Source organism: Dasypus novemcinctus, chromosome 2, assembly GCF_030445035.2.
Source record: "Dasypus novemcinctus isolate mDasNov1 chromosome 2, mDasNov1.1.hap2, whole genome shotgun sequence".
In the NCBI taxonomy this organism is placed as follows: Eukaryota; Metazoa; Chordata; class Mammalia; order Cingulata; family Dasypodidae; genus Dasypus; species Dasypus novemcinctus.
This window is the reverse complement of record NC_080674.1, coordinates 30,823,596-30,842,669: the sequence shown is the minus strand read 5'-3', so window position 1 is coordinate 30,842,669 and position 19,074 is coordinate 30,823,596.

The following is a 19,074-nucleotide window of genomic DNA, read 5'->3' as shown; positions in this document are numbered from 1 at the left end:
GTTCTGCAGGAAGAAAGGGAAAAACAGGAAAGGCAGAGTTGGAGGAGAGTATAAGACCACCACCAACAACAAAAAAGACAAAAAAAAATATACAAACAAAATATGACAAACACAAATCCTATCAAAATATGGCTAACACAAATAATTCCTTGATAGTAATAACACTGAATGTCAAAGGATTAAACTCACCTATCAAAAGATTCAGACTGGGACATTGGATAAGGAAATATGACCCATCCATATGCTGTCTACAAGAGACACATCTTAGACCCAGAGACGCATGGAGATTGAAAGTGAATGGCTGGAAAACAATCATACAAGCAAACAATAACCAAAAAAAGGCAGGAGTAGCTATATTAATATCAGACAAAATAGACTTTAAATGTGAAACAATTGTGAGAGACAAAGAAGGATACTACATTTTAGTGAAAGGGAAAATCTGTCAAGAAGATCGAACAATCATAAATATTTCTGCCCCTAACAAAGGTGCCTCTAAACACGTCAGGCAAACGCTGGAAAAACTAAGTGAAAGAATAGATACATCTACAATTATAGTGGGGGATTTTAATACACCACTATCAACTCTGGACAGAACATCTCAAAAGAGAATCACCAAAGAAACAAAACATCTGAATAGTATATTAGAGGAGCTGAATCTAATAGACATATATAGATCACTACACCCAAACACAGCAGGATATACATTTTTCTCAAGCGCACATGGATCATTCTCCAAGATAGATCATATGCTAGGCCACAAAGAAAGGCTGAACGAATTCAGAAAGATAGAAATCATACAAAACATTATCTCTGACCACAGTGGAGTCAAGCTGGAGATTTGCAAGGGACAGAAACCCAGATTTCACACCACGATTTGGAAATTAAACAGCACACTCTTAGAAAAACAGTGGGTCAAAGAGGAAATCTCAAAAGAAATCAATGACTACCTTGAAACAAATGATAATGATAACACAACATACCAAAATTTGGGAAACGGACTTTGGCCCAGTGATTAGGGCATCCGTCTACCATATGGGAGGTCCGCGGTTCAAACCCTGGGCCTCCTTGACCCCTGTGGAGCTGGCCATGCGCAGTGCTGATGTGCACAAGGAGTGCAATGCCACGCAAGGGTGTCCCCCGCGTGGGGGAGCCCCACGCGCAAGGAGTGCGCCTGTGAGGAAAGCTGCCCAGCGTGAAAAGAAAGAGCAGCCTGCCCAGGAATGGCACCGCCCACACTTCCCGTGCCACTGACGACAACAGAAGTGGACAAAGAAACAAGACGCAGCAAATAGACATCAAGAACAGACAACCAGGGGAGGGGGGGAAATTAAATAAATAAATAAATCTTTAACAAAAAAAATACCAAAATTTATGGGATACAGCAAAAGCAGTACTGAGAGGGAAGTTTATAGCCATAAATTCATATATCAAAAAAGAAGAAAGAGCAAAAATTGAAGAACTAACTGCACATTTGAAGGAATTAGAAAAACAACAACAAAGTAACCCAACAGGAAGAAGAAGGAAGGAAATAACAAAGATAAGAGCAGAACTAAATGAAATAGAAAATAAGAAAGCACTTGAACAGATAAACAAGACCAAGAGCTGGTTTTTTGAGAAGATTAACAAAATTGACAAACCTTTAGCGACACTAACAAAGAAAAAAAGAGAGAAGATGCAAATACACAAAAAAAGAAATGAGAAAGGCAATATCACCACTGACCCCACAGAAATAAAGACTATCATAAGAGGATATTTTGAAAAACTATATTCCAACAAAAATGACAATCTAGAGGAAATGGACAAATTCCTAGAAACACATAAGCAGCCCATATTGACAAAAGAAGAAATTGATGATCTTAACAAACCAATCACAAGCAGAGAGATAGAATCAGTTATTAAAAATCTCCCAACTAAGAAGATCCCAGGGCCAGATGGCTTCACAGGTGAATTCTACAAAACATTCCGGAAAGAACTGACACCAATCCTGCTGAAACTATTCCAAAAAATTGAAACAGAAAGAACATTACCCAACTCCTTCTATGATGCCAACATTACCCTAGTACCAAAGCCAAACAAAGACATCACAAGAAAGGAAAATTACAGACCAATTTCTCTAATGAACCTAGATGCAAAAATGCTTAACAAAATACTTGCTAATCGTATTCAACAACACAATAAACGTATTATACACCACGACCAAGTGGGATTCATCCCAGGTATGCAAGGATGGTTCAACATAAGAAAATCAATCAACGTAATACACCATATAAACAGATTGAAGGAAAAAAATCACATGATTATATCTATTGATGCAGAAAAAGCATTTGACAAAATACAGCACCCTTTCTTGATAAAAACACTCCAAAAGATTGGAATACAAGGAAATTTTTTGAACATGATAAAGAGTATATATGAAAAACCTAAAGCCAATATTGTTTACAATGGAGAAATCCTAGACTCCTTCCCTCTAAACTCAGGAACAAGACAAGGATGCCCACTGTCTCTGCTCCTATTTAACATTGTCTTAGAAGTACTTGCTCGAGCACTGAGGCAAGAACCAGAAATAAAAGGCATTCAAATTGGAAAGGAAGAAGTCAAAATTTCATTATTTGCAGATGACATGATCCTATACATAGAAAACCCTGAGAGATCTACAACGAAGATTCTAGAACTCATAAATGAGTTTAGTAAAGTCGCAGGTTATAAGATCAATGCGCAAAAATCAGTAGCATTTCTGTACACCAATAATGAGCAAGATCAGGAGGAAATCAAGAAACAAATACCATTCACAATAGTAAATAAAAAAATCTAATACTTAGGAATAAATTTAACTAAAGAGGTAAAGAACTTATACACCGAGAACTATACAAGATTGTTCAAGGAAATCCAAGAAGACCTGAATAAATGGAAGACTATTCCTTGTTCATGGATAGGAAGACTGAACATTATTAAGATGTCTATCCTACCAAAACTGATCTACACATTCAATGCAATCCCAATAAAAATCAACGCAGCCTTCTTTAATGAACTAGAAAAACTAACTATGAAATTTATTTGGAAAGGAAAGAGACCCCGAATAGTCAAAGACATACTGAAAAAGAAAAACGAAATTGGAGGAATCACACTACCTGACTTCAAAACATACTACAAAGCTACGGTGGTGAAAACAGCATGGTATTGGCATAAGGAGAGACACATAGACCAATGGAATCGAATTGAAAGCTCTGATATAGAACCTCACATATACAGCCACATAATATTCGATAAAGCCACCAAACCCTCTCAACTGGGAGAGAGTGGCCTATTCAACAAATGGTGTCTGGAGAACTGGATAGCCATATGTAGAAGAATGAAAGAGGATTACCATCTCACACCTTATACAAAGATCAACTCAAGATGGATCAAAGACCTAAATATAAGAGCCAAGACCATAAAAACCTTAGAAAGCAGTGTAGGGAAACATCTACAGGACCTTGTAATAGGAAATGGATTTATGAATATCTCACCAAAAGCACGAGCAGCAAAAGAACTAATAGATAAATGGGACTTCCTCAAAATTAAAGCCTTCTGCACCTCAAAGGAGTTTGTCAAGAAAGTAAAATGGGAGCCCACACAGTGGGAGAAAATATTTGGCAATCATATATCTGATAAGAAACTTATAACTTGCATATATAAAGAACTCATATATCTTGAAAATAAAAAGATAAACAACCCATTTAAAAAATGGGAAAAAGACTTAAACAGACACTTCTCTGAAGAAGAAATACAAATGGCAAGAAAGCACATGAAAAAATGTTCCAAATCTCTAGCTATCAGGGAAATGCAAATCAAAACTACAATGAGATACCATCTTACACCCATAAGATTGGCAGCTATGAAAAAAACAGAAGAATACAAGTGCTGGAGAGGATGTGAAGGAAGGGGAACACTCATCCACTGCTGGTGGGAATGCAGAAGGATCCAACCATTCTGGAGGACAGTATGGCAGCTTCTCAAAAAACTAGCCATAGATTTGCCATATGACCCAGCAATACCACTGCTGGGTATATACCCAGCAGAACTGAAAATAAGGACACAAACCGATATATGTACACCAATGTTCATAGCAGCATTGCTATGCCATATGTTCATAGCAGCCAAAAGTTGGAATCAACCCAAATGCCCATCAACAGATGAGTGGATCAATAAAATGTGGTATATACACACAATGGAATACTACTCGGCTGTAAGAAAAAACACACTACAAACACATGTGATAACATGGATGAATCTTGAGAACTTTATGTTGAGTGAAGCAACCCAGACATTGAAGGACAAATACTACATGACCTCAATGATATGAAATAACCAAGCTGCCCTAGATAGCAAGAGACTGAACGATAGGCTTACAGCAAATCGAAGGGTGGAAGAAGGATGTGAGCCGATGTCTGCAGGGGTGGAATTTAAGACGAGATGGTGGTAAGTATGAACACAAAGAAGAGATAAAAGGGGGGCAAGGGATTGCCTTTGGTTGGGGCTTTGCGGGTTTGAGGGTGGCTGGGGAGGGACGGATGGGTAACATTGCCCAAAAGTGGGGGGAGGGAGGGGTAACATACGAACACAGAAGAGGGTCAGGTGTTGGTGGAGAGTAAAATGCCGAGAAAATCATATCAAAATATAATAAAGAGGGTTACCTGTTTAGAATGCTCGGAGGGGAGGGTCTGATACAGGACGGGCTCCTGGGGAATGTCTAAATGCTCATTCTGCCAGAGTGGGTGACACCATGGGGTAGAAACCCAAGTAGTGAGAGTGGGGGTGGACCCACATCCTGGGGAGGACTAATGCCATCCAATAGAGGGAACTGTATCCCTCGAGAGAAAGGGTGGCTCCCAGGGCATTGGGGCAGTTGAGCAAGTTAGGCCCTGAACACTATTCCATCTATCTCTGGAAGTGGCTCATCAGGAAACGGAGGTTGGCTGTCACTGTGGGCACCAAGGTGGAAGGGAAAATGGACGTTAAATGTGTGGAACCAAGGTAAATGGGGGGTAAGAGAGGAGTTTCTTGAGAGTACACAAGGATGGATATAAAACATGTAATATTACACCATAACATATAGGAGATGACAGACTGATAATGTAAACCATAATGTAAAACATAGGATAACTAAGAATGTAAAAAACTGTGTATCCTAAAGTATGCACCATAATGTAAGCACAGATGTCACCTTGTTAGAAAGCTAGTGTCTCAGACTCTGTACATCACGTTAAGTAAATATGATGTGAATAGGGTGTAAGAGTATCGCTGTGGAAGGGAAAAGGTTTTTTGGTGGATGTATGGGAGTGCTGTATATTGTATATATGCATTGCTGTGGTCTAGGGCTCCTGTGAAGAGAAGCTGAATAATTAGGGGGGGGGGGGGAAAGAAGAAGATAGGATGTAGAATTTTTTCCAAGTCAACACGTGTTCTTTATCTAACCTTTAAACCCATCGCTATATGCCATTCCCTAGTAAGGGACCCTGACATTATATTGGGCTTCAAATTTCGGGGAGTCCTGGATCACAGAGTGTTTCAACAATGGCAATGGAGGGATACTGGTATGGGATGCCAATGACAGGTGATATATGGCTGACAGGGAGCTGTACAGAACATATGTCCAGGGTGCATGGTAATGTTTGGATATACTCATAGTGGCAACAATTAAAAACCACAGCAGGGGGGGTACTGGGTTCCTGGCCAGTGGTGCTCTGTTGTGGTCCCTAGGGGAGCAGCGACAGTCTCCCAGGTGCAGCGGCGGGGACCGGGAGGGAGTGAGGGTTCAACAGTGAGCCCCTGATGCTAATGACTATGCTTGTGAGCTGATAAGCCTAAAATAAGAACAAGCCTAGAGTAACATTGTGCCTGGGAATTTCCTCCTGTCAGCCTTCATGTTACTCAAATGTGGCCAGTCTCGAAGCCAAACTCAGCATGTAAATGCAATGCCTTCCCCCCAGCGTGGGACATGACACCTGGGGATGAGCCTCCCTGGCACCGAGGGACCACTATCAACTACCAACTGATGATGCAACTGGAAAATGACCTTATACGGAAGGTTCAATGTGGATCAGCAGAATATCCCTGTCTACATAAAATAACATGACTTTAAAATGCTGTTTGACCTAAAGTAAGGGGGAAATGGAAAGGAGAAATGAGTTTATATGGCTACGAGTTTCTAAAAAAGAGTCTGGAGGCTGGCAGAAGGATTGCCCTCATGCACAACTGAGCAGAGTCAGAGAGACAGATAAAGCAGATACAACCCCCAGATATTGGTTCCTTTGAGGGTTAAAGAGACCCATGGGAGTTATGGTCATGGCCGATGGGGTTAACTACCAGGTCAGATGGCCCCTCTTTGGAAATGGTGTTTATGTGTGATGAATCTGGACTCAGATGGGATCTCCCTTCATAAGACTTTCATGCTAATGTGCTGGAGGTGCAGTTAATGTTGGGGTTTAAGATATATTTAGGGGATTTGAATCTCTGGACTGACAATGTGATAGCCAGGTCCTGAGCCTCAACAGACTCCAGCACCTACAATCTGATTTATTGGACTTACCACACTCAGCTAAGATGGAGTTGAAGAAGGACAACCACCACACCATGGAGCCTAGAGTGATTACAACTGAAAGTGGGAGGATTGCATCCAGCATCCATGTGGAATCTGAGCCTCCTCTTGACATAGAAGTGCAATGGACACAACCAATCCAATGTCCACATAGAAGAGGTGGCATTGGATTGGGAAAAGTGGACATGGTGGCTGATGTGTAGGGGGAAAGGCAGGAAGAGATGAGAGGTGGAGGCGTCTTTGGGACATGGAGCTGCCCTGGATGGTGCTTCAGAGGCAATCACTGGACATTGTAAATCCTCACAGGGCCCACTGGATGGAATGGGGGAGAGTTTGGGCCATGATGTGGACCATTGACTATGAGGTGCAGTGTGCCCAAAGATGTACTTACCAAATCCAATGGATGTGTCATGATGATGGGAACGAGTGTTGCTGGGGGGGGGGGAGAGGTGGGGTGGGGGGGTGGAGTTGAATGGGACCTCACATATATATTTTTAATGTAATATTATTACAAAGTCACTAAAAAAAAAGGGAAAAAAATAAAGAACATATATGTACATATAATATAGAGTCTGTCATTCCAATATCCTTTCAGTTGCTTGGTTATGATTCTTTCTAAAGACTAATTTCATTTTGAGCTTTAGTTCTAGATAAAATTTTACTTATGTTTTCCTAGTGTAAATTATTTGGGACAAAAGAATTATAATTGATAAAACAACTGAGTTATTATTGATACTAGCTGGATAGTTTGGCTCTAGTGAATTTTACCCCAACTTTTGTTTTCTTTGCCTCAAAATGAAATGAGTACTAAAATAGAGAAAGAGAAATATAGAAAGAGAAGAAGGGAGTAAGGGAGAAAGAGAGAAAGAGTGAGAGAGAGAGAGAAAAGAGAAAAAAACACTTTGTTAAACTGTAAATATAGTTCCAGTTAACTGTGGGGCTTCATATGACTTTTCACATAATTGCCAAATGTAATTTTGTCCTCAATCCGCTAAAGTTGACAAAGCTTTTGAGTGGAAAGACAATTTGTTCAGTATCACCCAGAATCTTATTCATTTTCTTTTTGTATTTTTGAAGATAATAAATCCCTAGAAGTTCCCCTTAAACAGGATATAGTGAATGCAATTATATAAATTATTTTATATATTTCTATGTTCATTTTTCCAGTTTTAACATTTGTGGTTGAGATTTTAAAAGAAGATATCTATGTTTCTTCATGGTATAACTGGAGGTTATTAGCTTCAATGAGGGAAGATGGAACCATAAGGGACACAGACAGTCTCAATCTTATTTAAAAGAATGTGTGTGTGTGTATATATATATATATATAATATATATATAAAATATAAAATATATTAGAGACTTAGCAGATATCTTTATATCTCTTTTAAAATTACATTTTCTAGTATAAAATCAAAGAACCGTTTCTTCATTTTAATTCCTAGTCAATTAAGGTGTGTGTGTGTACAGAAGTATATATGTAAATTCCTTTGCCAATGCAAAATTGCATTTGATGAGAGACTATGTCTTACTTTTACTCCTTTTAATCTTATAACATAGTATTATCTTCAGTATCAACCTATCTCAGAGTGTTTTGTTCACTACCACCTATCTCCCATTCCATCACCTGGGCAAACAAAATCTAAGGATTGCATATGCTCTCTACATCTGTCCTTTCTGGATGAGGTGCAACCCAGTCTAAGACAACAGAACATAAAGCTATTATTGGTGGTTCTGCTTACTAGAAAAACTAATGCGACTATGAGAGCTATACCGATTGTCTAATGCATTTTGCCATGTGGCTGAAAATAGAAAGATTTGGGAATATGATTATGTTTCAAAATTCAAGTTATTTTAGAAATTTAATGATTTTTAAATAGAGCCTTTCTTGAGAATTTTTCCTAAATCATATTGCAAACCTCATTTTGCAGAATCTATTATAAGAAAATAATGACTAATTTATGTCTATTAAATCTCATTTATTTTTATTTTTTCTCATGCAGCATTTTCAATGCATTTAACTCAACACGTGACTAAGCTGCCATCTGTGTATATCAATTCAATCTTTTGGAGTTGAATCATTTTCCCACAAAAAGGCATTTTCAGGTCTTAACCCCTGTTCCTATGGGTTTGGACCTGTTGTAATAAAATCTCTTGAAGATGTTATTTCAGTTTAAGTGTGGCCCGACTGAATCCGGTTTGACTTTAATCCGGATTACTGGAACCCTTTATAATCAGGGAACAGTCAGAAACTGAAAGTCAGTGGAACCAGGAAGAGATAGGAATAGATGCCACCATGTGTATGACTATGTGATGGTAAAGACAAAGAACCAGAAAGATTGCCAGCCAATCAAGATAATGCCCCAGGATGATATAAGACTTCTTACGTCTGGAAATGTGATTTGTGCTTTCCATATTTTAAAGCAACTAAAACAAATTAGAAGTGAAAACCATGAGATTAATTAGACCTAGTATGACAGCATATCCTCACTTGAAAAATATTTAATGGGTCTCCAATAGATAACACGTTTTTTGCTAAGTGGTTTTCTTTTGTCCCCTCATTAATTTGGAATATATAGAGTGAGAAATAAAGAGGATCAAATTCATGTTAAACCTTTTGGATTATTTCTAATTTTAAAGCAAGTTTCTTTCCAAGTGGGAGCCCATTGTTAATCACCAGAATCTCCTATGATATATACAATATATTTTAAACCTGACGCTTTCTGAAGCACACTTTGGACTTACTGAACATGGGAATGAGTCCCTAAGAAAATGCATTTTTATAATCATTCCAGGAGAATCTAATGCACAACAAATTTTGAGAAGTGTTTATATAAGAGATGCATAGAAGAATGTTCAAAAAAAGTGAAGAAGTAAGTAGGCAGAGAAGTAGGAGGAATTCTATAAAAAAGCAGAAGGCAAGGGAGGAAAAAGTAAAACACAGAGGCAGAAAAAAATGATGACAAAGTCATTGAATTTGATAATGATGAATTCTTGGTGGATGTTGTTTTAGAACGTGTTTAAATGAACTCATAGAAAAATAAAAATGAGTTTTTGCAGTTATTGAAAATAAGGGTGTATTAGTATACATTTAAAAAAGAAAAATGACATGTAAATGGTAAAGGGGAAGAAATATTGTCACTTGTCCATTTTTCTGTTTTGCCTTATTTTTTCCTCTATGTTCTATTTTACTTCTCTATTTTATTTTATTTTTTGTAAAGAGAAAGTTTAGAGAGACTAGCCAGTGACATGAAGGAGATTAGATGGAATGTAATTTTATTTTTCTGTAGTAGAGACTGATTTTACTAGGTATTTGGAAATATGAAAATGGATTAATAGATTTTAATATTCACTTTAAAGCTTTGATTTTGGATTTAAGGATATTTTAACTGTGGATAATATTTCCTTAAATGTAGTGAACATGTTGAACAAGATGAGGAATTGCATCTTGCCCATTTACGTAGGAGGAATAATGATTTTTACCTCTAAGTTAAAAAAAAAAGTCTGTCCACATTACTTTTTCTTTTTTTATTCCTGTTGATAGCAAATTAGTTAAACTTTTCATGTAGGCTCTTGCAAGGTAAAACTGTGTGAAAGGATTCTTTTTAGGATTTTCATTTGTTTAAAAAAATATGAACACCTTAACCAAATAGAAAATTATTATGGGTGACTGGGTGAGAACCTAATACACTGGAGCTTAGAACAGAAAAAAAAGTGGTTGATTTGAAAAGGGAAAATACATAACTGATAGATTTCACTGCAATTTATAGAACACAAAACCCTTTAAACACAAAGGCTTGTGATATTTAAAAGTCTTTAAATCATTGCATACATACTGAGTAAAAAGTGTCATCTATTAAAGTTTTAAAACTCTGTTTTTCTATACCCACAATAGAAGGAAAAAAAAGGATCATTTTATCTTCTTCTATTCACTCCATAAAAAATTAAATTAACAAGAGGAAATGTGCTTGGGTAAAGGGCATATGTTTCCAGCTTCCTCAAGAAGGTGGGTTACCTTTTCACTACGTTTATGGAGTGGCCCATTGCCTAGTTAATTATTTAGCTAGGCTGCCATCATTTGGTGCTGGTTGGTATCAGTAAGGCATGCACATTTTCAAAATCATATAAAAAGTTGAAATTTGAGTGATAGCTAAATATTCTTGGCAGATAATGTGAGGATGACAGACTCCTCACTCTGTCAATGGAGTACTTTCAGAATCTAAATCATTTTGACCTCTCTTTCAGTATTTCAAATTGCAAAACGCTTTATCAGTGAAATGCATTGCCATCTTCAACAGTCAAGTAATTTATGACCTAATATTAGAGTAAGAGACATTTAAAAATAAATGGATATCTTTTCCTACCAAGTACATGGGAAATCTTTTCATCTGACAAATTTAAAATTGCTATTTATCAACATGAGGGAAATATGGCAGGAAACCAAAGTTTAAATTCACTCTATTCTATGAACATATAGTATAATGAGCTGTCCTGAATGTCAAAAGCATTCACTGCCTGAATTTCTATTGGTTTTGACCTTGGTGAAAGGTCCTATTTTACTGTTTCATTTTCTATTCTCACTCACCATCATATACTTCTTTTATGGGGTTTTAGATACAAGTTTTAACAAGTCACAGTATAAAGAAAAAGTACCAATAGAATATTTTCCATAGTTTAAAAGTCAAATGCACTCACTCCCTACCACTCTCTCATTCATATTGTCTACATTTTCCCAGTCTTCTTTATGACAGTTTTTAATAGATAGTACAGTATTGCTTTTTATTTTGCAATGAATGAGGATGACAAATTTCCTAGTTAAAATTATTTCAGTTTTGTTAGACTTTAATAAATGTGGAACAACATAGTATTTGCTAGAGAAATAGACTGCATATGAATATAATGATAACTAAACTCAAAAAGAAATTGCCTTTAGCATGGAGAAGGCAGACACCACACAATCAGAGTGGTAAGCACAAAGAACGCGTTTAATTGAGGAAGCCTCTGTTCTTTATCATCACATGAAGAAATATACAGGGAATAAGTCGTGTGGGGCACACCATGGTGCTGTGTTCCAGAGGACAGACTTGCCCACACTGCCCCCATGCTATTTTTTAGAATAAAGTTGGAAAGAGCCTCCCTAATAGGAAACAAACATTCTGAACCATGGTGCCAGCACTTTAGTGCTTTGTCTGGATAAATGAATTCCTATAGCCCCTCCTACTGGAGATGGAGAGTCCTACATTCATAGGAAATAAAGTTCCAGTCCCCTTCTCCCCCATTCCCAGGATACTAGTTATCACATTCCATAATTGTGAGGAATGAGCATCATCATCCAGAACAAACCTCCTTTCTCTCCTAGGAGAAGGGAAAATACTTGAAGAATGTTTGCATTTTGTAAAACACATCTCCCTATTTGTTAATCATGAAGAACATTATTCAATTTTTAAGATTGTACTGTTACTCAAAAAGAAACAACTATTATATCAAAAATAAATTTTAAGCTGAATACCACTCTCGCCACCACCACCATTTTGGGAAGAGTGCCAATCTCCAACAGGATAATGAATAATCAGACCAGAGAATTACTCTTAAAAGTAATTGAAGATTTGCCATTGGGGCACAGAAATGTGGACACAAACAGTAAACTAAGTCCAATCTACCCAAAATGTCAGTTTGTCAAAATATATTGGAAGGTTTCTTTAATCAGTGACATTTTGAAAACAATAATTTGTATCCATACCCTATAAGAATGAATCTGTGAATTGTATCAGGGAGATAGGTAGGTAATTATACTTATACAATACCTTTAAAATACTTTTTTGTTTATGGTGGATACCATTATGCCAGAAAGTTTATCTTATTTATAGTGTATTTAGTATAGATAAAAACTGTCACATTTAATTCTTTCTTCCAGAAAAAAAATATGCCCATTTATTATAAATATTTATATGCATATACTATAATATAAAATGATATATTTTTTTACTTTGCTTCTCTGTGTGTAAAAAGCCATGTAGCATTCATTACCTTAGAGCTAAGATTTTTCTACTTAATATTGGTTTTATCTATTTGTTTATGTTTTTGTGGTTCTGGGTTTATAGTTATCAAATCTGGAGATTTTGGCCATTATATCTTTTAATACATTTTTTAACTTATCTCTGACTTTTCTCTCAGTAAGAAATCAATTATGTGTATGGTAGATGACTTGGAATTTCCCTACATTTCTCTGATTTTCTGTTCTTTGTAATTTTTGCATTTTTTTCACTCCATGCTTCAATTTGAACAGTTTCTATTGCTATTTATTCAAGTTCACAGAGATTTTCTTCAACAAAGTCAGATGCCACTTGTTGAAACAAGATGGTTGCCCATCTCTGCAAGGGCTCAACCTTCCTCTCTCTCAGCTACAGGCTGACATAGGGCTGGTTTCTTTCTGTCATCTCTCCCAGGGCACCAGGATCAATCAAAGTTTTCAAATCTGCTGTGTCTATGGAGCTCTTTCTCTTCCCATGTCTTTTTTGAAAATTTTGTATTTTAATTTTTTTGTCTTTATTTATTTTTTAATGTTACATTAAAAAAATATGAGGTCCCCATGTACCTCCCACCCCCTTCACCCACTCCTCCCCCCATAACAACAACCTCCTCAATCATCATGAGACATTCATTGCATTTGGTGAATACATCTCTGAGCACTGATGCACTGTATGGTCAATGGTCCACATCATAGCCCACACTCTCCCATAGTCCACACAGTAGGCCATGGGAGGACATACAATGCCCAGTAACTGTCCCTGCAGCACCACCCAGGACAACTTCAAGTCCTGAAAACACCCCCACATCACATCTCTTCCTTCCATTCCTTATCCCCAGCAGCCACCATGGATACTTTCTCCACACCAATGCCACATTTTCTTCGATTACTAATCACAATAGTTCATGAATAGAATATCAATAAGTCCACTCTAATCTATACTCTATTCCTCCATTCTGTGGACCTTAGAATGGTTGTGTCCACTCCACATCGATATCAAGAGGGGGCTTTGATTCCACATGGATGCTGGGTGCAATTCCCCTGTTTTCAGTTGTAGGCACTCTTGGCTCCCTGGTGTGGTAGTTGACCTTCTTCACCTCCATGATAGCTGAGTGGGTTAAGTCCAATAAACCAGAGTGTAGGAGTTGAAAGTCTGTTGAGGCTCAGGGCCTGGCTATCACATGGTCAGTCCAGAGATTCAGGTCCCCTGGGTATACATTAAACCCCAGCAACAACTACAAATCTGGTAAAAGTAACAGGAGAGGCTTGTGGGCAAAGATCACATCTAATTCCAGCTCCATCACACAGAAACACAAACTCCAAAGTAGGGCCAACTGAGATGGCACTGAACTCCATCTGCCATGACCATAGAACCTGTGGGTCTCTGTAGCCCTCAGAAGAACCAATACCTGGGATTGCATCTACTTTATCTGTCTCTGGGACTCTGCTCATGTGTGCATAAGGGCAACCCTTCTGATAACCTCCCAGCTCTTTTTTCTTCCCATGTCTTCTTCTGTGTATCTTCTTGAGTGAGTATCCATTTATATCAGCCCACCAAGGGGGTGGGGACTTAACTCTGAGTCATTACTATTTTTAAAAGAAATCATTGATGGACTCAAATCAAAGTCATAATCTTAACAGGTAATTTAATCAAGACATGCCAGCTGAATCTAATACATTCAAAGGGTATCATACCCAGAGGAGCAGATCAGGTTACAAATGTAATCTTTATCTTTTTTGGGGATTCATAACTAATCTCAAACTGCCACACTATTTATACCCACTTTGTTTATAAAATGAGTTATTATTCATTTCAAATAGATAATTTGAAGGTATGTCAGCATTTTATCTATGTATTTTCTCATCATTGCTTCTTGCATCCCATTGCTTTATTCTGGCTTCATTTTCCTATGTATTGATGTATATCTTACATTTTTTTGCAGGGATTAATACAGAGAACGTTTTGCAAGACACTGAAGAGACAAATTCTATACAAGTAAATGACAGGCCTGCTTACAGTAATTCCTCATGCACAATAATAGAACCAAAATAAAATGGCATAACTTATTTAATATGTTAAAAATAAATATCAAGCTAGAATTCTAAATTCAAGTAGACTCACTTGTAGAGAAGAAAAAATTAATTCATTTTAAATATGAAATTATGTTACTAATAAATATTCCCTTTTGATATGGTACAAATAGACTTCAATATGAAAGAAAATAAAAACTAGAATGAAAGAGAGGGATACGAGAAATAATAGTGAGAACAAAACCAATGCTTCTAATTTTTAAAATTCAGTCTGTGTGGAACTCAATGTGATTTTTAGTATGAAAACATACATTTCCTTAATTCTGGAAAAATCTTATCCATTGGATCTGCATTTTATTATCCTGATGCATGTATTCACTATATATATAGTGGTATTATCTCCTTCATCCTCCCATATCACTTCTCCTGGTATTCAATTGCACATGCTTCTGAGCACCTCAATCTTTCTCCATTTCTAACTTCTTTGTGTTATTTTCAAATCCTTTGAATTAAAAAAATTCAGTTTTATCTTTCAATTTATTAATTCCTTTCTCAACTTAATGCCGGTTTAACCTATTATTTAAATTTTATTTTTCTTCATGGGTATAATTTTTCATTGCTATTTTCAAATGCACCTTTTTATTTTACAATCTTCAGGGCCTTAGAAACTTCTTTCCCATCCACTCTCACTTGCAATATTTTATATTAATTTCAGATTGCTTTATTATTTAAATATTCTTAGGTGGTTTTCCCATTTATTTGTTTTGCACTCTTCAGCAGGAGTTAACTTCTCAGTTTGACTATAATAACCTGAGTTTTACAAATTTGCTGCTTCTAAATTAGAATTTTTTGTTTTATGGCAGCTCTTCTACTTTCTAAAGTACAAATTTAGGCTCTTACACACACACTCACTAAAAAAATAGTTTTCCAGTATCATTTGCATACACATTTTTGGGCTTGCAATTACTTTTCTACCACAAATCTCAGTGGTTCAAATTTTTTTTTGAATTCTCATCTATGAATGCCTTACAAACACAGGACAGTAATCATGTTTCCACGGTTTTTAGACTTGGTTCTCTGGTTCAGGTCTCCTTGTATATTCTGTGGCTTTGAATCCTGTGTGGCTACGATTTCACTATTATTTTTGGAAAATTCTTTTCGCTTGCTTCTCCTATAGGCTACAACTCCAATTGCTTTAATTTTTCTTTCTAGAATATTTTCATTCACTGTTTCTCCTGTTTAGGCTGCCATGTTCACTTGTTTCCACCTGCTGAATCAGCAACAGGACTCACCCTGTAGAAGAAAAAGGAAGGACACAGATGGGACTGTGGCAAACAGCTCTAAGTTTTGACTGATTGCAATTTCGAAGAGACAGTAAATGCCAAAGTGATTAAATCCAGAAATAATTATTAAGGGGGAACTGCAGCTACCCTGCAAAAGACAGTGAGACTGACAAGAAGTTCACTTGTGTATATCTGAACCTATGGTCTGCTCTACAGATTACATATCATGGGGAGACAAAAGTGGCTAAATGCCAGGGGCTTGTGTGCAAGTTTTGGAACCACATCTTGGTATGTGCTCCTTTCTTAATACAAAACATTCTCTGGCCGATATTGTTCAAAGTTATCAGTCAGAGCTCAGCGTGCTTCCATGGAGCAATGGGGAGGGATGACTAAGGAGGGCGACAGGGGTAAGATCACACTTAGATCAGTAGGAGATGCTATATGTATCACACATCCCTAAAGACAAACTGCTTCATTGCTTCTTTCTTTCTTCTTTTTTCTTTCTTTTCTTTTCTTTTCCGTTTCCTTTTCCTTTTCTTTTCTTCACTTCTCTTCTTTCTGTCTCTGTCTCTCTCTTAATGTGCAGGATTGCTTAGAATAACTGAATGAACCAACCTTATAAATTTAGTAATGATAAATTTTTAGAGTATAATCTAAGTTTCTTCACACCTGTTAAGAGGTTTTTATTTTTCTATGCAATAACCAATTTATACTCTTTATTTTAAATCTTGGTTATTTACACGAAAAAATCAATGATCCATAGAACTGAAAATTGAGTTCACATTTAAAATTTTCAATGAATGGGAGATGCTTGCACAAATGCTGCTCAGAAATTTTTTCATTCATATAAAGCGTAAATCCCTGCTAAAACACTAACAAGATCAATTAGTATATACTTTTTATGGAAATGAAAATATGATTTTTATCAATCAAAGTATATTTAAGATACAAATAAAAAGTGATATTTCTATTTTTGCCAAATAAATTTGAAAAATGGGAAGCCTTATATCTAGAAAATACTTTAAAAGTCACTATATTAGATGCAGTTAGAGTGTATGGAAAAATGAAAAAATAGGTAATCTTAACAATTCAGTAAAGAAATAATAACAAAAATGGCAATGCTTATTTTTCAACAGTCATCGACTAAACAAGGTATTTGATACCCCAAAGGAAATAATACCTCATATTTTGTTATTTCATTAAGAATATTCCCACAGGATTCTTTTGTTTATAAAAGAGGGCAAAATTTATTGCTATAAACCTACACTCTGACACATCGTTGAATTTCTAAGACAGCTTTGGGAATTGAAACTAGTAATAATAGGGTTTTAAGATAGATCATCTTGCCATGATCAGGTCAGTAACTTGGAAATAAAAGGTAAATACAAGTAATACTTAAGTCTAAATGAAACCTAAAGGAGGAATTAGAAAATTGGTTATTGTGTCTTTTGAGAATAGAAAAAGAAAACGGTTGATGAGCAATAAAGAGAATAACACTTTCAAAGACAGTGATAGAGCTAAAATTGGAAATTATTATATTTTATATGGCAACCTGAATCAAATGATGAAATAATTTCTCAATCAAAGATTCGAAGTGAAATATTCAGTTAACACCTGGCTGGCTCTGATGTTCCACACATGCTTGAGTGTGTGAAAGGTGTTTAGTGTGTGCACTTACAAAGGTATTTTTATTCAGCGGGTATATATGTTTCTGTGATGTGAGGATATATTGACAAACATATCCATATTCAATTTATGCACCAATATGCCCTGAGACTCAATAGGTATTTTGAAATTTATTAACAGAATAAATAAATGAGTGCATACTAAAATTTACCATATATACACTGTTCTAGTTGGCTTTTGCTGCAGTGCAACACCTCCAAACCCCTATAGTTAGTGGCTTTACAAAAAATTAATAATTAATTTTGCTCATGAATCTTTAACTTAGACAGGGTATTCTGATGCTAACTGCCAGCAAACTTTTGGGTTCCTTGGCTTTTATCTCTGTCACATGGCAATGCCGTCTCCTGTCATATGCTCTTCCAGGTTTCTCCTCACTTCCATGTCTGGTTGTTCTCCTGTTTCTCTGATTTCTGGTTTCCAGTTTCTTTTCTTTATAAATCCTCCAGTAACATGGATTAAGATCCACTTTAACTCATTTGGCAGCAGCTGAATTGAAAATAATAACTTCAGAAAACTGTACTAAGTATGAGATCACAGGAACAAGATTCCTGTTCACAGGAACAAGGAAGATTAAGAATATGCTTTTGCAGGGATACATAATTCAACCTACCACAATATCATGTGAGGCCTCTCCAAAATCTTTGAGTTCAGCACATGAGTAAAAATTTCTTTCATTGCCCAGCATCATTATTGTGGTCTGATTTGATACATGATCTCATGTAATATCAGCAGAACTTTTAAATTTGCAGATAAGACAAATACAGGTTGTATTTACAGTAAGTATTAGCAGTCAATGTATAAAGAAATATAGGCAAAGATCTTGAAAAAAAGAAACTAATAGATAGAGATGGAAATAAATATGTAAAAGTAAAAATGGTGAGTCCATACTTTCCACTTGTTGATTTTATTTTATTTAGCAGGTGGTGCTTTGTTCAGTCAGACAGTATTTGAATAGTGGCTATATTTTCTTGTTTATCAACATCTGTTAGAATTACAACTTTTAAAAGATAATATTTGACAAAGATAAGAGGCAAATTGAAAGAAAACCATTATTCATGTAATGTTTAAGATGAAAAACAGCAGTAAAATAATTTCATCTTAACTACTTTTAAATCGTATTCCTTCTTGGAGATTTAGAAAATCTGACAATATGTTTTGTATTACAAATAAGCATAATATATGATCCATTTTTTATATAAATATATATTATATATATATATATATATATATATATATATATATATATATACAGATGGGACTGCATAAAACTTATTTTAAGTTACATGCAAAACAATTTTTTCTTGGTACTATACCAATATTATGATATCAGAAAAAAAAGAAATAATGGAGAAAGATCCCATGTATTATTACATAATCTCCCGAATTAGGAAGCATATTGTATATGCCACTTTCTTTCATGTAAATATTAATGCTTATTGGTTATGATCAGTTGCAAATGCAAACAAGGC